Source organism: Ascaphus truei, chromosome 2 (assembly GCF_040206685.1).
Source record: "Ascaphus truei isolate aAscTru1 chromosome 2, aAscTru1.hap1, whole genome shotgun sequence".
NCBI classification, from domain to species: domain Eukaryota; kingdom Metazoa; phylum Chordata; class Amphibia; order Anura; family Ascaphidae; genus Ascaphus; species Ascaphus truei.
The window spans coordinates 28,015,022-28,038,987 of NC_134484.1; positions in this window are offsets into that span (position 1 = coordinate 28,015,022).

A 23,966-nucleotide genomic window follows, 5' to 3' on the forward strand; every position below is an offset into this window, starting at 1 on the left:
ACTGTTAGTGTGTGTAGTGGGCTGTGGGCTGTGCAGTGTGCAGTGTGCAGTGAGTGCTGGTAGTGTGTGTAGTGGGCCCGATCGGGAGGTGGGAGGGAGGGAGGAGGGAGGGAGGGAGGAGGTGGCCGGAAACCCTACACGTCCCCCAGCAGCCACCAGGCCCGTCAACAGCGGCCCTCCAAGTCCAGCCGCAGCCTGCTCCTTACCTCCCACCACCGGCATCCATCTCCCTCCACCGGCATCCACCTCCTCCACCGGCATCCACCTCCTCCCCCCCCCAAGGCCCCCACACCTACCTGCCCATCGCCCTGGCATTCAGAGAACCTCTGCTCCTGATCTCAGTCTGTGTGTCTCTGACACACCACTCCTCCGCGGCATAACCAGTTTTTGGCCTAGCCCATGTGGCCCTCTGAGTCACAGCCTACTCCTCACTCACCCCCCCTACCGGCATCCACAACCCCCCCCCTACCGACACACCCCACCTCCTCCTCCCGATGCCAGCTCCGCTCCGATCTCTGCAGCCGACATCAAAGGTAGGGAGGGGGAGTGGGAGGGGGGTTGTGAGTGTGGTGTGAGTGTGGTGTGAGTGTGGTGTGAGTGTGCTGTGAGTGTGCTGTGAGTGCAGTGTGTTGTGAGTGCAGTGTGCTGTGAGTGCAGTGTGCTGTGAGTGCAGTGTGCTGTGAGTTCAGTGTGCTGTGAGTGCAGTGTGCTGTGAGTGCAGTGTGCTGTGAGAGTGTGCTGTGTGCTGTGAGTGTGCTGTGTGCTGTGAGTGTGCTGTGTGCTGTGAGTGTGCTGTGTGCTGTGAGTGTGCTGTGAGTGTGTGCAGTATGTGCTGTAGTGTGTGTAGTGGGCTGCGCAGTGTGCAGTGTGCAGTGTGTGCTGGTAGTGTGTGTAGTTTGCTGTGCAGTGTTCAGTGTGCAGTGAGTGCTGGTAGTGTCTGTATTGGACTGTGCAGTGTGCAGTGTGTGCTGTTAGTGTGTGTAGTGGGCTGTGGGCTGTGCAGTGTGCAGTGAGTGCTGGTAGTGTGTGTAGTGGGCTGTGCAGTGTGCAGTGAGTGCTGGTAGTGTGTGTAGTGGGCTGTGCAGTGTGCAGTGTGCAGTGTGCAGTGAGTGCTGGTAGTGTGTGTAGTGGGCTGTGAGTGTGCAGTGAGTGCTGGTAGTGTGTGTAGTGGGCTGTGCAGTGAGTGCTGGTAGTGTGTGCAGTTTGCAGTGTGCAGTGTGCAGTGTGCAGTGTGCATTGTGCAGTGTGCAGTGTGCAGTGTGCAGTGTGCAGTGTGCAGTGTGCAGTGTGCAGTGTGCAGTGTGCAAAAAAAAATGTAAAAAAAAATATATATTTTTTTTTAAAATTCGGGGTCTATGCTCAAACCGCGTAATAAGCGATCCGCGTTGTAGCGGATCGCGCTATAACGGGGTTGAACTATATATATATATATATATATATATATATATATATATATATATATATATATATATATATATATGTAGCGGTCATGTAAAATGCCTACAGTCATCTCTCCTGCTGGCAGCAAGGCCTGGTAAGTGTGGGCATGCCAGCAGTAATCATGGAGGTTTTCCCTCACACCCTGGTGGGGTGCCCTGTGTATGGATGGGACTGGTCACATGCTCTGACTCCATGGTTTGTGATGTCAGAGGTGTGTCAGCCTCAGAAGTTACATAAGGCACAGCACTGTGTCTAAAAGTAGGTTGCTGAAAGGTACTAGTTCAAGGCGAGTACAGTTGCTGGAAAGTTCTTGCAAGGTTCAGGAAGGAGTTCAGTTCTGTAGAGTGTTAATTATGTTATAGTAACTCCATGGGAGACTGTGTCCAGGGACCTGGCACAGGGCAGTGATTCCTGCGGGAATAGTGAATCCCTCATCTAGGTGACATACCTATCAAAGGGGAGCACGGGCGAGATGATCGGCTAAATACACCCCATTGTGGAGGGCAGCTATGCCCACCGTGACAATAAAGATGGAGCTGATCAGAGAAAACCCTGTGTGTGAGAGTCCAATGATTACACAGGAGGTTGCACCACCGAGGAGTTCCTCGTCAGGATCATCCCCATGCAGACGCAGGGACCCTGGTGAGGTGGAGGCGCTGCACTGGAACTAGGTGAGACTCAGCACACTACCTCAGCTGCCTGTCTGGACGGGTCCTCCCCACACACCATCATGCGGGAGACTCAGGAGTCCTGTAGCCAACAGGTGCACCATCAGGCATATCTACACTGTAATGGGGTCTGGTTAGACCACAGGGGCCAATGTGAGATTGGGTGGGTCGGGCCGGGCCAGAAATACCGTTACATTTGGAGGTGCTGCTGAGATCAGATCTGTCATCAGGACAGGCTCTAGCTAGGCACACTGGGAAACAGGGATAGAGTCTGCTGCCACTCTGTGCTGCGTAGGGACGGACCTAGGGGTGGTCAGGGGCTGACGGGATATTGTCAGTTCGCAGGGACAACCTAGGGGCCTGAAAGGAGTGAGGGGTTTGGAGCCGGGCTATAGCTGACCGAGTCACCTTGAGGCAGTGCTAGTTGGTAGGATGCCAGAAGGGATAGCCTGTTAACTTGGTCAGGAATCCTGGAGAGGGTCTGCGCTAGGCTGACCAAGAGAGGTAGACGCCCCAAGTACTGCATGGCGGAGCCAGAGTACCTAGCCCATTCCAGACACTCACCGTAGGGAGCACAGACTGGGAGGAAGGAGTCACAGCAGACACTGAGAGAGTGAGCCTAGCCTGAGGTAGTGCAACACTGGGTCACACCTAGATAAGGTACACATGTGGTGGTGCATCTGAAGCTAATCTTTATTGTGCCGGTGTGGTGGCTGCCCCGCAGAGTGGAGCACCATGTACTATAACTGTTACGAGAGAGTGGAGGATCCGCGTGGGGCGGAGAACATGAAATGGCGGACAGAGGCTGATGGGGAGGGCACCCGTGGCGTGCAACCCACTGAAGAGCAGACTGTCGCCGAGTTATCATTGACCAATCTGCTCTGGAGCGGAGCGAAGGCCGTGGCTGCCCCGTTTTTATCCTGTCTGGGACAGCGAGGGGCCACCCTTGAAGAGTGTGAGGAAATTGTAATAATTGGGGGAGAACCCCGTGAGGAGAACAAACAAACGGACTTTTTGGGCTTAAAAGTCAACCAAAATGGCGGTTCCCGCTTGCTAGGGACACCGCATGGGACAGTCACAGAAAATGTGGCTGGTGCAGGACTTGCAAAAAGCTGGCCGGGAATGGCGCGAACAGCAGAGCCCCGCCCTGATGGGGGGTATGGCGCGAAAGCTATGGCTGCGCCTGCATGGACAGTGACTCACTCAGCCCCTGTGCTGAGTCAACCGCTTAGTCTATGGGACCCTCCCCTGATTTCTACCAGGGGGAGTGACTTTCAACTATGGCCTGTGGGAATGCACCCACTGGGCCCAGGGACTGATATCCAGACGGCACCACTACAAAAAGTAGTTCCGGCCGTGGAAGAGCCGTGCAAAAAGGATGGTTATCTTGCACAGAGGGCGGCTGCCAGAAAAAGGCGGGAACTAGCCGCGGGAAAAGACCCCCACCCTTGTGGGGAAATTGGCGCGAAAACGCTAACCGCGCCCACAAGGACTGAGAGAGGTGCGGCCTTAATTAAGGGGCATGATATTCCCCTGTGGGACCCGCCCATAATTGCAACCCCTGGGGGCGGGTTCCAGCTCTGTCAGAGAAGGGAGGAGCCGAAGCAGGGAGTGGCGGATCCAGCAACTTCCATCAGTCAGTTGCGAGGAACCACTGAGAAGGAGAGACCTGTACAGGAAGTGGCTCCTGTAAAGAGAATGGCCTGCTCCTCCACTGTGGGCACAATGGTCTCTACACAGCCCTACTCAGTGCCTGGCGGGGTGCTAGTGGTGAGGGTGGCCAATACCGAGACGGTGGTTGGGCTATGCCTACAATGCGGGCTGCCCGGAGGCACGGTCAACACGGCGGCACGTTGCCCTCATTGCGGGACTTTGTACCTGTGGCCTATGCCCACATTTATTCCTATACAGCCTGCTGACCCCCCGGTGGACGTGACAAGGCGCTCCGCCGAGTCCCCGGGCGCGCTATGGATCAACCGCGCGAGTCCCGGAGACAAGTGACTGGAGCCGGTCAAGTCGGCTGGGTCAGTAGCGATCGAGGCGGCTGAATCAACCCCCGCGTTCGGGGAAAAGAGACTGTCACCCCGCCCGGAGACCCCTAAGTCAGGAAAAGGGGATAACTCAGACGAGGACCTCCGTGAGCTGGCGGTGGTAAAAGCGGAGCTGAAAAGGCAGACCGGAAGGACGACACCCCGTGGGGTGAGTGGCAGGACGTCCCACGCAGATCGGCGACCCGACCGACGGAGTCCCGCCATCCCAGGACCTGGCGGAGACGGGAGAGAGACGCCTACACCCCTGCGGACGGGTAAGCCAAGCAGCCCTATTACTTACCTGGTTACAGCGGACGGCGAAGTGCTGGAGGGGCCGCGCCAGGCCCAAAGCGCACGTGGAGGGATGGCATCACTTCCGGCAATGACGGCGGAGCAACCGGATGTCGTCATAGAGGAAGAGATCCCGCATGGGGGTCCCACGCAAGATGGTGACGTTTCCGGTTCCGGGGAGGACGTCACTTCCGGTGGCGACGGCGGAACCCATGAAGAAAAAGCAGCGACGCTTCGGCGATCGGGGGAAGGTCCCCGATCACTTACAAGGCCCAGAAATTGGAGAGACGATCTCAGGACTGAGGAGGGTGAGACATCATCCTTGGACCAGTCTACGGACAGCCAGGAGCGGGTCGTAACCCCGTGGGGTCCCGTTCCGTGCCCCTATGCCCAAACCCCCGCCATAGTTAACACCCCTACCCCCATCCCACGGTCACCGGGTTCACCGCCTAGCCTGGAGTACGTGGACAATTCACAAGGGAGAGAGGGAAGACGGACTTGGGAAAGGCAGCGCAGTGGCGCTACGGAGGGCGATTCAAGGGGAGGGGGAGAATTGAGAGTGGCAACTACAGCACCCCAACCCGTAGTAAAGGCCTCGGGGTCGTTTAGGTGGTCCGTACCGCGATCTGAGAGGTCATCAGGGGTATTTTCCATGGACGATGACAGGGACTCAGGAGGGTCAAACAAATTTCGGGAGAACCGGTGGTGGGCCCCATTATTTGAAGGGTACTCGGCCTGGATGGACCGCACTCGGTTCCTCATCCGGCGAGAGGATGTAGTGGACTATTGGTGGGCGGTGGGAGAGTTTACCCCAGAACAGAGGGACAGGGAGTTGCAGGAGCGCTGGCTTCAAATAGAGCATAGGGAGATAGAACCTATGGGTCCCAGCATTTTGTCAGACCCCGTGGACCCTGACGAACCCCTATCATGGGTGCTACCTGGGAGGGCAGGTAAGGCTGAACTGACTAGAATTAGTAGGGCCGAGAGAACCATAATGGCTCGGTATAAATCTTCCCACGGGTTGGAGTACCCGTATGTCCCTGAGCCTCTCATGGATGAAATAGAGGACAACCGGGATAGGTGGCTTAGGGAGGCCATAGAAATGCACCTAGTGGGGAGAGGGAGTTCCGTGATAGGAAAGAAGGCCGAGGAACGGATAGAACATTTAATCCGTATATGGGCCATTGGGAGAAATATCTATAAACACAGAGTAACATATAGACCAGAGAGGGGATTACCCAGGCATTTCTCAGTAACAGTTCTGGATATGGGGGGTAGGGAAGTAAAGAAACCGGACCCCTATCACTATTTTTAGGTGGTACTGTGCATGACTGTATTCATGTGTACTGCATTATGAGGAAATTTGTGTGATGTTAATTATGTTTTCCGTTACAGTGCTTCCTGGAAAGAGGTATACAAATTTAGGTCCCAGCGAGGACGATGGGATTCACCAGGGGGAGAATGTAGCGGTCATGTAAAATGCCTACAGTCATCTCTCCTGCTGGCAGCAAGGCCTGGTAAGTGTGGGCATGCCAGCAGTAATCATGGAGGTTTTCCCTCACACCCTGGTGGGGTGCCCTGTGTATGGATGGGACTGGTCACATGCTCTGACTCCATGGTTAGTGATGTCAGAGGTGTGTCAGCCTCAGAAGTTACATAAGGCACACCACTGTGTCTAAAAGTAGGTTGCTGAAAGGTACTAGTTCAAGGCGAGTACAGTTGCTGGAAAGTTCTTGCAAGGTTCAGGAAGGAGTTTAGTTCTGTAGAGTGTTAATTATGTTATAGTAACTCCATGGGAGACTGTGTCCAGGGACCTGGCACAGGGCAGTGATTCCTGCGGGAATAGTGAATCCCTCATCTAGGTGACATACCTATCAAAGGGGAGCACGGGCGAGATGATCGGCTAAATACACCCCATTGTGGAGGGCAGCTATGCCCACCGTGACAATAAAGATGGAGCTGATCAGAGAAACCCCTGTGTGTGAGAGTCCAATGATTACACAGGAGGTTGCACCACCGAGGAGTTCCTCGTCAGGATCATCCCCATGCAGACGCAGAGACCCTGCTGAGGTGGAGGCGCTGCACTGGAACTAGGTGAGACTCAGCACACTACCTCAGCTGCCTGTCTGGACGGGTCCTCCCCACACACCATCATGCGGGAGACTCAGGAGTCCTGTAGCCAACAGGTGCACCATCAGGCATATCTACACTGTAATGGGGTCTGGTTAGACCACAGGGGCCAATGTGAGATTGGGTGGGTCGAGCCGGGCCAGAAATACCGTTACATATATATATATTTGTATAATGTATATATTGGTTATTCCTTGTCATCAAGAATGATAATACTAATAAGAGCATGGTTAATCTCCAGAAAAACAGCGTTTATACAGTACAATGTTATGGCCAAAGCCAAGTGCGATATACAAATAGTGATTGCAATGTGGTAATTAACTTCCCTGATAAATAGGAGTTAATTACTACAACCAATGCACAGTGGAGGGGAATCATATGCTTCTGGCAGAAAATACATTAATCCAATGTATGCCTGTGACTACCAATATATACAACAGGCAACAAAGCGGTTAATATCTTACTAACATTACACTAACTAAACCCCCCCCGCCCCCCCCCCCCCCCGGCTATCTAAGAAGCTAATAAGGCATTGCATGGAAAAAATAACTTCCCAACTGCTACGGCAAGCAAGGGGTTAATCCCTATCAATTTCTTACCCCCTATCCCCACGAGTAGCCTAACCACGCTCGCAGGGCACTTTAGCGCCAAAACCCATACCCTACAGCTTACCCCCTCAAACACACCTAATCCGCCCCCCCCTAGCATACCAAGTGGGTAATATGACTGTTAGCCAATGTAATACATTAAAATAAGCATGTTTAAAGAATATGTATTTTACAAACATATACTTTAATGACAATAATAGATACTGTAGGTAATAATAGATACATATAACGAGGTTCATTATCTCTTGAGTGCCAATGAAGCTTCCTAGGCCCTCTTAAGGAGAGCCTAGGTCGCCATATTGACACTAGAGGGGTTAATAAAATGAAAAAATATATCACTTACTCAATCCATGTAGCAGGCCACATCCCCTTCTGGGTCTCAGACCCCTGGAACTACTACCAAAAAGGGCCAATGCCCAACCATAAAAGGAACTTCAAAGTACATCCACAGCTTGGTGGGCCAATTTAGAAAGAAAAATCCATACAAAAATAAAAGCATCAAAACAAAAAACAATGTAATCCAAAGGCTAATGACCTAGTTGTCAATCCACTGGTATCCAGTCCAGGCGTCGAGGCATCCTCAAACCTGCGCTGATTCCCCAGTTGCTTGTGGAATCTTACTGCAGGTTAGCATTTTATTAAACAGTTTTTTTCTGTCTCTCTTCTTCTGTATGTCTTATTCATTCAGCCACCAGATGTGGTCTTTTCTGCAACTGCAGGTGTTATGTGCGGACCTTGACCTTTTATATGGCCTACAGTAGGGCCATCACATAGCACGTGGAAACTGGGCACGTGGTTGAGAAACCAATAAAATTGGTTGCTGTAAAGTGTTTGGTGCCATTTCCAATTTGGTTGTACAACGTCATTAGGAATAGCACCAAACACGTTACAACAATTGGTTGGGTGGTTAGGCCCCACGGCAGGAGGTTGGTAGGTTTTAAATCCTTGCTTATCTTAGTGGGTAGTAAGATATTGCCATGAAATGCATTACTAGCTGGCCAACGGGCTAGGTAGTGTAGTGTTAGGAAGATCTTAAACCGTTAGTAACCCTTAGTTGTCAGCTAGTCAGGAGAACCTATGACTAGCTGTCCACATGGTCTACTAAGGGGTTAATATTGGGTAAAATGATAATGTTATACATTGTATCACCTCTTTCAGTTTGGTTTAAGCTATCTTGCTTATGTATATGCTGAGATGCACTCAAATAATTATACAAGCAATTATTATATATACAGTAAATAACAAAGAGGCAAGTGTTACGGTTGTGCTCATCACAAACCGGGGCAGGACAGCGTGGCTGAGGCTGGGTTATGAAATCACCGACCTTAGACCGCGCAGACTGGTCCGGAGTGTGGAGTTCATCGTCAAACAGGCCAGGTTCAGGATTGGAGAGAACAGCGTAATCGTTGGATGAGCCAGAGTCAGGATAGGAGATATCCGGGTAGTCGTAGTCCAAGCAGAGAGTCGGTAACAGGAAATCAAGTAGGTCCTCCTGATTCAGCGTAATCGCTGCAGGTCGAGAACGGGGTTTGCGCGAGTGGCGTCCACGTCCCATGGCGCCGGTCTAGGAGAGGGAAGGCAGACTGGAGTGGGGACACCACCAGGCAGCACCGGTAAACCACTGCTTCAGCGCAAGAGTTCAAGCTGGCCTCTGCAAGGGAGAAAGAGCAGCAGGCCACGGGGTCCAAACAGCAACCTCTGCTAAGGGGAGAAGCAGCAGGTTGCGGCATCAGGGAGATAGCACACAGCAGGTCTCCAGGGTGCTTCAGCGCGGGAGTTTAAGCTGACCCCTGCATAGGGAGAAAGAGCAGCAGGCCACGGGGTCCCAACAGCAACCTCTGCTAAGGATAGAAGCAGCAGGTTGCAGGAAAAGCAGGAACTAATGTTGGAATACTTCCACAGGCTTAGTCACGAGGAAAACAAGCAAGGGCTAGCGGCTGAACACAGTAACGTCCAAGAAGGTTTATGCTCGGCAGAGAAGCATTGTGTGAATGCAGTATTAAAAGGCCAGCGGGCCAATCCCAGAAGGAGGGTGTGAGGGCACTGCTCCAATGACAGAGTACAAGGCTAGGTTGCAGTGATAGCCCGCACAGCTGCTGTTGATAGCAAAGAGGGAATTAGTGAGAACAACAACAGCACCCTGCAAGGCTACGAGGAAAGCCAGGAGTGGATTCCTCATAGCAAGAAGACATCATACAAAAGACTCCAGATAAAATACAATTAAATTATATCGTTACCACAAATGATACAATGATATGGACCCTATTATCCAGATAATTCCTACCAGAGGTAGCTTATTTAACAAGCAGCTCTATGCATAATATATTATCAGAGCAAAAAGCAAACCTACGCTCTTATTACTCTATGTTCTTATGGTATCCCAAGTACCCTTGATGATTGCGTATAACTTGCAAATGTATACAGTAAAAAAACACTGAATAATACCCTACATATAACCAAGATATTCTGAAGAAAATATGTATGTTGTGAAAAATGTTTATTCCATGTATTACAAATACCTGAAATAGTATCATGGCAATATCTATGTCACATGACAATGCCGTACAGCTACCAATAAGATTAATATAAATACAGACTGCAGGATCATTCTTTTTTTCTTTTTATGTACAGTATATGCTGCTCTGAGCCTTCCACCCACCAGCCTCAGAACGACCTCTAATCCATGCACTTTTCCCTCTTAAATATGCTTTTTTTCCAGTAGCTTAAAGAGGCAATCCAAGCAGCTTACATTTTTTTTTTATTTTAATCATTGTTTTGTCTTAATATACAGGTGCGCCGACGAGTATTCTAACACTTGCCTTAAACTTGCCTTGGAAAATCTGGGGCTATCACCAACAAGATCCAGGTACATGCTGCATACATGCTGCAAACATTTCAGTGACATTTCTGCAGAGACTAATGGCCCATCGGTTTAAAACAGCAGGGGTCCCTGGCAGTCCCATTCATTTTGAATGGGACTGCCAGAGAACCCCGCTGTTAATCCGATGGGCCATTAGTCTGTCTGCAGAAATGTTGCAGCATGTACCCAGCATGTTTTCAGCATGTACCCAGTAGGTACCTAGGTCTAGTTGGTGATTGCCCCAGATTGGTTTTAGAATACTCGTCGGCACTACAGTATGCAGCATTTGATTCCCTTTATTGGAAACTAATTACCCAAGCTACCGATCGATTAGTTCTCCTGCGATCGATCAGCAAATCCTGTTTCCCAGGGTTCACTAAATGACTGGCTTTCAGTTTCAAATCAATACCTCAATCAGTAACTCAGCAGCTACAATGGTGTGAAAGTTGATACTATATCTCTGGCACCCCGCACATTACCCCAATAAAAAAGGATATATACAACCAGGACCAGTAGCTGTGTCAGGTCCATGGGATGTGCTCCAAACGAAGTGGAATCATATATAAATAAAAACAAATAAAGACATACAGTGTAATATTGTTAAGTAAATGCAATGCATAGACAGTAATAAAGGCAAATGATAATCAAAGCCAATAACACATAACAGGACTAGACAAAGGGCTGAGAGAAAACAACAGGTAAGAATAAAAACACATTTAATGTTTAGAAACAATGATTGGACATAACCAATACTGTATATTCTTATATTACTAAGGTAACATTAGTTATTGTTAAAGTTTACAGCTCAAGCTGCTGGAAACATTGGCAAAAATTATCACAAACAGGAAAGTGTTTCAAAGATCTTGCACAGCTTGCGAGGTGCATTATAGCCTGTTATATACTGTAGTGCCAACGATTATTCTAAAACAAACCTGGGGCAATCTCCAAAAAGTCCCAGGTACATGCTGGGTACATGCTGGGTATATGCTGGGTACATGCTGCAACATTTCACACATTTCTGCAGACAGACTAATGGCCCATCGGATAAACAGCGGGGGTCCCTGGCAGTCCTATTCAATGGAAGGAACCCCTGCTGTGTTCATCCGAAGGGCCATTAGCCTCTGCAGAAATGTTACTGAAATGTACAAAGCATGTACCCAGCATGTAAACTGGCTAGTTTAAGGCAAGTTTTACAATACTCGTTGGCTCGTCTGTAAATAAAAGATGTTCAGTATACTAAAACTCATTAAAATGGCATTAAGAGTTGAATTTTAAAATAAGAAAAGGCAGTAAATATTATCAAATACAACTGAACTGATTTCTTAAAAAAAAAAAAAAAAAAAAACACGTACTAGTAGGATATTATTAATTGGAATGATCCTTTAAAACACTTGCAATTTTTAAAAGTTCCAATTATATCACCCCTCCCTCTTACATGCTGTGGCATTTTAGTATTTCCTAATATTTTTTATGACATAGACCAGGGTTGCTGAACTCCAGTCCTCAAGACCCCCAACAGGTCAGGTTTTAAAGACATCCTTCCTCAGCACCTTATCTTGCTCAGTTTTAAGCATTGATTTGATAGGTTAATATGGTTGTTCCTTCAGTGTCAGCTGTGTGTTTTCTCACATGATGGATTAACTAGATGCTTAATGTTCTGTAACAAAATAATGTGTAGATTGTATTACTTTCCTTGCATTAGATCACTCTGTTGGGAAGGAAACATCATTAGTTACATATTACTTTTGGTAGAAAGTGATGTATTTAGTAATTAATATGTGAGTGTGTGTGTTTGTGTGTAATAAATAAATAAACAAATATATATATATATATATATATATATATATATATATATATATATATATATATATATATATATGATACGAACCAATCCAAAGACCAGTAAAGAGACAGCAGACCGCACGGGGTTAATCCAAAAATCTATATTCACAACATGAAATACACGTAAGCCAACGTTTCGGTCCCACAGAGAGACCTTCCTCAGGGCCGTGCAACCCACAAGTGCAAGTGACCAAACATATATACCCTCACCCATAGTGCAATGCAAACAAAGGGAACCAATCACCAACATGCAATCAGACAAAATATGCAACATAGCTGTGCTCCGTGCCCCCTCCCCTATTACCTGATTATCCAAATGACTCATCATGACATGAGAGTAGGCACTTAAACTATTAGGAAAGAGACACCCTTAGACACTGGTCCCAGGGTCTACTGCCATTGCGGGGGAAAGTCGCGCGCCGCGCATATGCAGTGGGCCAAAACATATTGACTGCCGGAGCGCCAGCAAGGCGAGTGCGCCGCGCATCACAGCTGTGAGCAGACGCCTCATTAACTCTCCCTGGCCACCAGGGACGCCGGCAGCGCAAAACGCACATGCGCAGTCTGAAAAACCGCCTCGGTGCACAGTTACCCACACACTGACAGTAATAATGGGCTAAACAGAATAGTAATACACAGAGCGTTAAGGTGAACCACAGGGGGACAGATGGAGGTATAGAGCACAAGGAGCGCATAGCATCACCATAATATATAAGGACAAAGGAAGTGCAAAAGTGCAGAGGGAGTGATGCAACAGAGTATGAGTGACAAACATATAAAAGGCATAATGCAAAATTAAATGAAAGCAGGGAGACAGCTACAAAAAGCAGCTAAGTGAAAGTTCCTCATTTAGGCCACCAGGTGTCATAGTTCTTAGTTCATAAATAAGCCTTGCTTCCTGTTTAAGCAAGGTCCTGCCCCTGTCACCCCCACGGGGGGGGGACTGGAACCTGCAGAATAGGCATACAACGAAGTGTGGCCAGTGTGTGTCTTTTTTCTTTGAAATGTCTAGCCACAGGTAGACACTTCAGATCTATATCAGCGGCATCACTCAGTAGGGCTTTTCTGATGTTTGAACGGTGCATGGCCATACGTTCTTTCAGCATCCTAACAGTCTTCCCGATGTACAGCAATCCACAAGGACACTTAATAAAGTACACCACGAATTTTGACTCACAGTTCAGTGGTTGTTTGATTTTAATCGGTGCGCCACTATGCGGGTGATTGTAGCTAGGGCCCAGCTGCATATAGTTGCAGTTGGTACAGCCATGACAGCGGTACGAACCAGGTTTTTTGGCTAACCAAGTGGTGGGTGTGGCATATTTGTCTATTGGGTCAGATCCAGTGACCATGTCGCCAATGTTTGGTCCCCGACGAAAGCAGAATAGAGGTGGCTCTCTGGCATATGCACCAATCCTCTCGTCATTCTCCAGGATGCGCCAATTGCCCCGAATGCAGCGCTTAATGCTGTTAGTAGCAGTACTGAATGTACTGACTATATTGAGCCTGTTGCTCACCGGTCTGCCTGACGAAGGTGTCAATAGTTCACCCTTATCAACCTGTCCAACCTTTTGCAAGGCAAAGTTGATGTCCTTGGCCGAATAGCCCCTCTCCCGGAAGCGTGCGGCCATTTGGGCCAAGGCCCTTTGTGATTCACTACTACTACTTGCAACTTACGGGTACTGCCATGGGCTCAAATATGGCACCGTCGTACGCTAATCTGTTTATGGATTTGTATGAACGGTTGCACATATTAACTGACACCACGCATGGACGGCATATCGTCAAATACCTTCGCTACATTGACGACATCTTCATTCTGTGGACGGGCAGTGAAGATGAGCTGCTGGCATTTGTTTCTGATTTAAACAAAATCCCCTCGTCAATCCGTTTTACCCTCAACCACAGCTACCAGGAAATCGCTTTTTTAGACACCATAGTGTACAAAATTGGAGGCACGCTGGCTACTAGAATATACCGGAAGAGTACAGACAAGAACTCCCTTCTTTGTGCAGCCAGCCACCATCCTGTACCACTTAAGAGGGGTCTCCCATACTCCCAGCTTCTCCGAGTGAAAAGAATCACCACTGATCCAGAAGAATCACAAAGGGCCTTGGCCCAAATGGCCGCACGCTTCCGGGAGAGGGGCTATTCGGCCAAGGACATCAACTTTGCCTTGCAAAAGGTTGGACAGGTTGATAAGGGTGAACTATTGACACCTTCGTCAGGCAGACCGGTGAGCAACAGGCTCAATATAGTCAGTACATTCAGTACTGCTACTAACAGCATTAAGCGCTGCATTCGGGGCAATTGGCGCATCCTGGAGAATGACGAGAGGATTGGTGCATATGCCAGAGAGCCACCTCTATTCTGCTTTCGTCGGGGACCAAACATTGGCGACATGGTCACTGGATCTGACCCAATAGACAAATATGCCACACCCACCACTTGGTTAGCCAAAAAACCTGGTTCGTACCGCTGTCATGGCTGTACCAACTGCAACTATATGCAGCTGGGCCCTAGCTACAATCACCCGCATAGTGGCGCACCGATTAAAATCAAACAACCACTGAACTGTGAGTCAAAATTCGTGGTGTACTTTATTAAGTGTCCTTGTGGATTGCTGTACATCGGGAAGACTGTTAGGATGCTGAAAGAACGTATGGCCATGCACCGTTCAAACATCAGAAAAGCCCTACTGAGTGATGCCGCTGATATAGATCTGAAGTGTCTACCTGTGGCTAGACATTTCAAAGAAAAAAGACACACACTGGCCACACTTCGTTGTATGCCTATTCTGCAGGTTCCAGTCCCCCCCCGTGGGGGTGACGGGGCAGGACCTTGCTTAAACAGGAAGCAAGGCTTATTTATGAACTAAGAACTATGACACCTGGTGGCCTAAATGAGGAACTTTCACTTAGCTGCTTTTTGTAGCTGTCTCCCTGCTTTCATTTAATTTTGCATTATGCCTTTTATATGTTTGTCACTCATACTCTGTTGCATCACTCCCTCTGCACTTTTGCACTTCCTTTGTCCTTATATATTATGGTGATGCTATGCGCTCCTTGTGCTCTATACCTCCATCTGTCCCCCTGTGGTTCACCTTAACGCTCTGTGTATTACTATTCTGTTTAGCCCATTATTACTGTCAGTGTGTGGGTAACTGTGCACCGAGGCGGTTTTTCAGACTGCGCATGTGCGTTTTGCGCTGCCGGCGTCCCTGGTGGCCAGGGAGAGTTAATGAGGCGTCTGCTCACAGCTGTGATGCGCGGCGCACTCGCCTTGCTGGCGCTCCGGCAGTCAATATGTTTTGGCCCACTGCATATGCGCGGCGCGCGACTTTCCCCCGCAATGGCAGTAGACCCTGGGACCAGTGTCTAAGGGTGTCTCTTTCCTAATAGTTTAAGTGCCTACTCTCATGTCATGATGAGTCATTTGGATAATCAGGTAATAGGGGAGGGGGCACGGAGCACAGCTATGTTGCATATTTTGTCTGATTGCATGTTGGTGATTGGTTCCCTTTGTTTGCATTGCACTATGGGTGAGGGTATATATGTTTGGTCACTTGCACTTGTGGGTTGCACGGCCCTGAGGAAGGTCTCTCTGTGGGACCGAAACGTTGGCTTACGTGTATTTCATGTTGTGAATATAGATTTTTGGATTAACCCCGTGCGGTCTGCTGTCTCTTTACTGGTCTTTGGATTGGTTCGTATCATACTCATTCTCTATGGGACTAGCATCTGCTATTACAACCTTTTCTACTACAGTGTGCTGACTGACCTTCATGTGTATATATATATATATATATATATATATATATATATATATATATATATATATATATATATTAAATTACTGAAGTAGCTATATAGGCAATCCAAATAGCTGTATATTGAGTGTTTTGAATCCCCCCCCACCCCCCCCTACAGCTGATTCAAACTACAGTAGCTAGAGGGGTGATCTTAGTGCAAGTAGTGACTGCCTCATTAGAACCTACTAAATATGCATGATGTGTATTTGCATTGGGCATCAAAATCAAAGGAGACTGCTCAGTGTCTGGAGGGTATATACATTTAGTGTGTATACACTTGTCTTGATATAAATAATTCAACTGTGGAAAGGGTTTTTCCAGAAATGTTGTTAATTTTTATTATGAATTGTGCTGCATAAATGTTTCAAGTTAAGTGACTCGTTATTGGACTTTTGATTGAACACTGCGGCGAACAAGAGGAGATTTGTGTTGCAAACCCTACAGTATATCATATATTTATTTATAAAAATGTTTTACCAGGAAGTAATACATTGAGAGTTATCTCTCATTTTCAAGTACAGTATGTCCTGGACACAGAGTTTGATGACAAATACATGGTTACAAATACAGAGTTACATTAAGTAAGCAGGGTTTTACATTATATACAATAGATTACATGAACAGTAAGAGATAATATGTTACAGGTGTATGTAACAGTTACAGACCAGATTAAAATGAGACAGCTTCAGTTTTGAAAGAACTTAGGCTGGTGGCGGCTGTGAGAGTCTCCGGTAGATTGTTCCAGTTGTGAAGTGCTCGGTAAGAGAAAGAGGAACGACCGGATACTTTGTTGAGCCTTGGGACCATGAACAGTCTTTTGGAGTCAGATCTCAGATGATAAGTGCTGCATGTGGACTTTACACAGCCCTTGTGTGGAAAAGGGCAAAACCCTGCTCAGGACCCTGCTCAGGACTTATTTTCTGTTTGTTTGCATATGCTGAAAAGAAGCTGTATGATTTTTTTTTTGTAAGTTATTGTCACGGGAGACCAGGCATTTACATCTTTATACCGGGATCATATCACTGAGCAAAAACCAAGGAGTAAAGAAAATTGTAATTTATTCCATTGAAACAGACGTACACACAGTGAATTACAATAAACAGAGGAAACTCACGTACTGGGGGTCTGAGCTACAAAACTAACCTTTCCTAGTTGCAATAGCACAGAAAACAAAGTCTTTACAAAGTCTTTCAAATGACCGGGACTAAGCCCAAAAAGTCCTGGAACCGAAATCGGCATGCAGTTCCTGACGCCACCGCTGTTTCCAATCTCGAGGTGCGGAAATCCCTTGACAGGGAGTGTGTACCAAACATCCTAGTACTCTTTTCGGTATGCAGTTCCAGCCATGACCGCTACAAAGTATTCTGAGAACTTGGTCCCGAAAAGTGGGACCTAGAAAAATTCTCGCCTTGAAATTTCTGAAGACGGCTCATTTAAATCTCTCACAGAGTATATTTGAATTTACTGCTGCTGTTTTGGCGCTTAGAATCTCTTGACCTGATTGGCTGCTAGGTTTCTTATAGGATTTCAGTCCCATTCACAGAATACCTCAACCAATCAGAGCGTGGGAATATTTCTACCAGCCTATCAGCGATTTGCCGGTACCCTGAAGCTGGGCGGAAACAGATTTCAATTCTGTAAAGGGCATGCACCAGCTTGGCACCTCTGCTACTTAGTATATTGAACCCACCCACTGGGCCAGGCTCCTCAGAGTCTGGGGATGGGCAAATGGTTGCCGGATAGCCCTTATTCATGCTAGGACGTGGGTCTCAAGTATAACTCCGGTTCTCTGCCCACGCTAACACCTTGGCATCTCTGAGACTTTCAAGTCCGGGACCCGAGCAGACTCAGTGGCACAAAGCTGGGTGTCCATCTGGTCTCTCTGAACCAGGGACTTGGAAATTATCCAGCTCATATACAGTGCATAAAACATTTATACCTTTATACTCCATGTTAATAAAAATCTCACAAAAATTATCTGTCCCTCAGGATCTACTGAAAAGATGTGCATGTTCATTTTCAGAGCTCCTAGACCTTCCTACAAGAGTTTACTAAAAAGTTGCTTCAAATAACGCTTGGGTTAAGTTTCACAGTTGCTTCTATTGTACCAAAACTGAACTTAGAAATAATTTCACTCTTGACCTGATTGTCTGCTAGGAAAAACCTGGAAATGGCCAAACTACTGGTTCGGACCTCTTTTGCTGCCGGACCAGAACTTCCCAATAACCCCCCAGCTCACCATAGGATAATGAGTCTGGCCGAGGAGCCAGAGGCTTTTCTATTGATGTTTGAAAGCATTGCCAAGGCCCAGGGCTGGTCTTTAGATTGCTGGGCAACCACTTTGACTCCGTTCCTCATAGGAGAAGCTCAGGCCTCATATCAGGGCCTACAACCGGATCAGGCTATGGACTATAAACAAGTAAAAGCAGTCATACTGGATCGCTTAGCTCTGACCCCAGAGACCTACCTGCAGCAGTTCCGGCTTCTGAAGTACACTTCTAATATGAGACCCCAGGTCCTAGCTCAGCGCTTACTGGACATGTGTACTCTCTGGATACCACCCAAGCAGCGCACTAAGGAGGTGATTCTCGAACAATTTGTTTTAGAACAATTCCTACAAGTGATAAACCCCCCCGCATGCTCTTGGTTAAACTGCCATGCTGCTAAAACCCTAACTTTGGCTGTCCAGTTCGTTGAAAACTTCCTTGGGGCCGAGGTTCAGGAGAGTGTCCTGGGCCCGATGGATCGACTCCACCGGTGCTGGCGGATACCCAAGGAGGGAGACTGGACCAGCGGGTGAGCTGCGACCCCTCAACATGCAGCCGCCAAGTCCCACAAGGGGAGTGGTCATTCCAGCAACGGAGAGGTCCCCGCCAAGACCCTCGTCTACTTCCCGATGTCGGCTCATCACCAAACGATAGAGACTTCAGAAGACGTCGCACGCAGGACCCATCTGACTCCTGGTCTCCATAATCTGGTCCAGCTGAGCAGTATCCACATCAACCTGCGGTGAGGGAGCTCTACCAGCGGGAAACAGGGCCACCATCATATGGAATGTCCACAGATGGATTGTTCCTTCAGCAGAATATTCGCCTCGGTCTTCCCCAGAGAAAGTTGCAAGCCCTGGCTACTTCCAGTCCAGATTGGGGATAAAACCACCCAGGCACTTGTACATTCAGGTGTTAGTGGAAAAATATAAAGTGCAATACAATAATGCTGGCACACAATGAACTTATACTAAGATTGACCAAGTGAAAGTGGTGTGAAAGTGGTTAAGTGAACAAATCACTCACATATGTCTGCATAAAGATGGTCTGATCACGCGTGACTCTCTCTTAAAAAACAAAGAGGAGTACATAGTATAATACAGTTTTAATGCACAAATGATTAGATTCAAGGGGGATGGACACACTCACATTCTCCCGAAAAGTAAATCACAATGAGTGCTTTAAGAGCACACTCTCGCCACTCTGGGACTGCCTCTGGAACTGAAAGAGTCAAGGTGTAAGTCCCCGTTTGCCGCCAGAATACTGCGATTCACGTTGTTCAATGGCGACCGTCAGCACTTCCGCGTCTGCGTGTGCAGCAGGGTACGGTGGCTCATGAGGGACTGGACTCTTCTTCACCAGCTATGGAGTCTAAAGAGGGCCAAAAATCCAAAACTACTTGGGTTGACTTGTAGATTCAGGCTCTGGGAAAACTCTGGTCTTCCAGGAACTGTTAACAACTTACGTGCTTTCCTACGACTCCCCATGGAGCATAGAGTGCATAAACTGCAATGTAACAAGGTATCTGATGGCCAAAATCCTGCTACAGATAAAATGTCGGTTGCAGAAATCTGGGACTCAAGGTGGCCATACTAATAGGCATGTCACAGGTAATGACTGGGGATGGCCAGAAGGAGGGAGACAGAGGCCCTGGGGATTTAACAGAGCTATGTCTCCATGATTTTTGCCAGACACAAAGGGAAGACCCAATCCCGGCCAGGCAATATGAGAAAGTGGTCAAAATTGCTTACCAGATATTGAATGCACAAGGCGTAATGGTGTTCCCTCATTTTGAATTATCAAACAGTATTCTGTATAGGATGAAGAGCAGACACAAACAGGGGAGTTCACCAGACAAATCTTAGTTCACAAGGTGTTTATTAAAACTGTCTTCACCCTAACTCTACCTTGGGGTGGTCAACTTTGTATAGATAAAACCTTGGACCGTATTTCGTTCCAGTTCTATTGGCCAGGGATGTATAGTGATATTGCTAAATTATGTGTGGCATGTCCTGAATGCCAGCTAACCTGTCCAAAGGGACAAAAAACAGCCCCTTGGTTCCTCCACCATGGTCTCAGTTCCCTTTGAGAGTATTGAAGTAGACTTGGTAGGACCTCTGGAGCCTTCTGCGAAAGGACCGAGGTTTATTCTGGTAATAGTCGACAATGCAACAAGATATCCCAAGACTTTCCCCATGAGGAGAGCAACTGCGAAGCAAGTAGCCAACAAAATGTTGGAGCTGTTCTCACGGGTCGGACTTCCCCAGGTTATGTTGACAGACCAGGGTACAAAATGTATGATTAAACTGATGCAGGATGTCTTAACATTACTAGTGGTCAAGTCAGTTCAGACATCGGTCTACCATCCATAGACTGACGAATTGGTGGGAAGATTTAACTGAACTCTATGTTGAAGAAGTTTGTAAATTCGGAAAAGAGAGCCTGGAAGGAACTTCTCCCTTTTCTGCTTTTATCAGTGCGTGAAATTCCCCAGGCCTCCACGGGATTCTCTCTATTTGAACTACTGTATGGCGCCAAACCCGGGGTATCCTAGACCTCCTTAATGAGTCTTGGGAGAAAAAGCGGTCCCCTTCTAAGAATACCCTGAAATATGTATTAGGAAATGCCTAGATGTGGTCGGCTGTTTTGCTAGGGAGAATCTTAGATCAGCCCAAGGCAGTCAGGAGAGGTATTACAACCAAAATGCTTGCATGAGAATGTTTCACCCGGAGGACCAGGTGATGTTATTATTTCACAGTTGTATACAGGGGAACACCTTATTGTGAGAATCAAATCACTATTGGTAGCCATTATCCGATGAACAAAAAGGGGTCTTGTTAGAAATATTTAAACAATTCAATTATGTTTTTTTTTATTTACCATAGCAAACAAATTAAGTTTCATATGTAATAGAAACAGCAGTAAAAGTACATTCTCGTCCTTACAGGTTGCCCGAAAGCCGTAAGGCCCTGGTAGAGAAGGAGGCACAAGAAATTTTAAATGTAGGTGTGATTGAGGAATAATGCAGTGAGTGGTGTAGTTGTCACGACCTGGGAGTCACGCCGCCCTCGGCATGCTCCTCACTTACCCGCGGCTCCTCCGGTCTCTCCCACGCCTCGCAGCGATCCTTCCTCCAGGACGCCGGTCGCCATCTTGCCTAGACGCGCGCGCGCACGCCAGCACTCCCCTTCTACTGTCGGGTCTGGGCGTGTGTCTGGTCACGCGCTCGCAGGAACGGCCACACGGGGGCGCGCCCACATAGAGGAGCGTCAGCCTCTTAAAGGCATATCGCCCATTTGTAATGCTGCAATCAAATACATCCGTTCGTCTACTCCCTCCCCCAGGAGTTCCTCTGGACCTATCCCTGACTCAGTCTGGCCCATTCACACACGTCCACCTTGCTACTCAGCCATTGGACCCTCTTGCCTATATATACCCTGCAGCTTCATTAACTCATCGGCTGACATAGAACCAGTTGTTCTCATCACTCTCTGCCTCCCTAGTCCTGTCTTGTCCTGTCTTGTTTTGCAGTCTTCCTTGTGTACCGAACCGGCTTCCACTACGTCTACCCGCACCTCTGGCATCCCGATCTTGGCAAACGGTAAATGATTACGTCCCTCTCTCTAACCCCGGATTTAGCAATCAGCACCCTCTACCATCCGTACCTCTCCTGCCCCGATCCGGACTCCCAGAACACTCTACTCTCAAGACGTGCCCTCGTGGCTGTGGGTGGCGTTATATCCTATCCCACCTCAGCACCGCGGTCCCGTTTCATTTGTGGTGAGCACGTCCTGACAGTAGTCCAATAGTTATGGTCCCTAAACCAGATGAGAAGTTAAGATTTTGTGTGGACATCCAAAAGGTCAATGCGGTATTCAAGTTTGACACATATCCAATGCCAAGGGTAGACAAGTTAATTGACGCCCTTGGTACAGCGGAGTATATATCAACGCTGGACCTAACAAAAGGATACTGACAAATACCTTTAGAGGAGGAGTCCAAGTGCAAACAGCCTTTGCCACTCCCATAGGTTTATACCAGTTTGTGACAATGCCTTTTGGACTGCATGGAGCCCCAGCCAAATTCCAGAGACTAATGGATAAAGTGCTGAGACCTCATAGGGCTTATGACGCAGCCTACCTAGATGACATTGTCATTTATAGTAAACACTGGTGGACCCATCTAAAAATGTTTAAAGTGGTCCTCAGGACTCTAAGGCCTCGTCCATGTTGCCTGCGTGCTTGCGGAAGCGTGCTGATGCGCGCTCCCACTCAGCACTGAGCCCCTACAGCCGCAATTAGAGCGGCTTTATTAGGGGCTCACCTGCGCTTCCGCGCGCTTGCAGAAGCCCAGGTCTTAGGGGAATTTAAAATTCCCCCGCTTGCCAGTGTGACAGGCCGGTCACGTGAGCGGTTTGCCCAATGAGGGCGAAGCAGCTCCGTGACGTCACTGGCCCGCCCCGGCCAGTAACGCGCCCGCCCCCGGACCGCCCCCTGACGGCTGCTGAGAGCGCTTGCGGTAAGCAACCGCAAGGCCAGGGATAGTACTCGCTTTCCCTGAGCCTCAGCGCGCCTCAGCACGCCAACGGTAAGCGTGTCCGAGGCCTAAGAGAGGCAGGGCTTACACCCAACCCTAAGAACTGTGCCTTAGGTAAGGCGGAAACCAAATACTTGGGTTATGAGTGGGAGGTGGAAAATTAAGGCCACTAGCTGACAAGGTTGCTGCCCTGAAAGAAGTTCCGACCCCCAAAATAAAAACACAGGTACGCTCTCTGTTGTGTTTAGCAGGGTACAATCGATGGTTCATCCCTAACTACTCTGAAGTTGCAGCACCACTAACAGAACTCCCAAAAAATTGTGCCCCTGCACAATTGGTATGGTCGAGGGAGTGCCAGAGAGCCTTTGAGAGGTTAAAGGTGTCTATCAGTGTGTCTCGTTCTTAGAAACCCAGACTTTAATAGGCCTTTTATCGTACACACCGATACATCAGAGGTAGGGCTAGGGGCAGTGTTGTCACAACAGTTTGAGGGAGTAGAACATCCGATCCTTTTTCTGAGCATGAAATTGTTCCTGAGGGAAAAAAAACTACTCAGTGATTGAGAAGGAGTGCCTCGCAGAAAAGTGGGCAATTGAGGCCTTGAGGTATTACCTGGCAGGAGTCCATTTTACTTGGTTGAAAGACCATGCTCCATTAAAGTGGTTAAATACAATAAAAGACTCCAATGCTAGGTTTACAAGGTGGTATATGGCCCTCCAACCCTTCTCGTTTGAGATTCAGCACAGGCCTGGAAAGACAAATGCCGATTTCTTCTCTAGAAAAGGGGTGGATGGCTGGGCTTCAGCGGTGCGTGGCCCTAGCCACACACTAACAGGGGAGGATTGTAACAGGGAGAAAATAAGAAACAAGCCCTATGGATGGCAGACCGATTATTTATTTATTTATAAAATATTTTACCAGGAAGTAATACATTGAGAGTTACCTCTCATTTTCAAGTATGTCCTGGGCACAGAGTAAAACAAATAATACATGGTTACAAGTACAGTTACATAAATGAACAGGGTATACATTATATACAAGACATTGCGTGCACAGTTAAAAAAAATATATATTATGAGCGTATAAAACAGTTACAGACCAGGTTAAAATGTGAGGCAGCCTTAGATTTGAAAGAACTTAAATTGGTGGTGGATGTGAGAGTCTCTGGTAGGTTGTTCCAGTTTTGGGGTGCACGGAAGGAGAAGGAGGAACATCCGGATACTTTGTTGAGCCTTGGGACCATGAATAGTCTTTTGGAGTCTGATCTCAGGTGATAAGTGCTGCAGGTGGTAGGGGTGAGGAGCTTGTTCAGGTAGCTGGGTAGCTTGCCCATGAAGAATTTAAAGGCAAGACAGGAAAGGTGAACTTTGCGCCTAGACTCTAGTGTTGACCAATCTAGTTCTTTGAGCATTTCGCAGTGATGTGTGTTGTAGTTGCATTGGAGAACAAAATGACAAATTGAATTGTAGAATGTGTCAAGTTT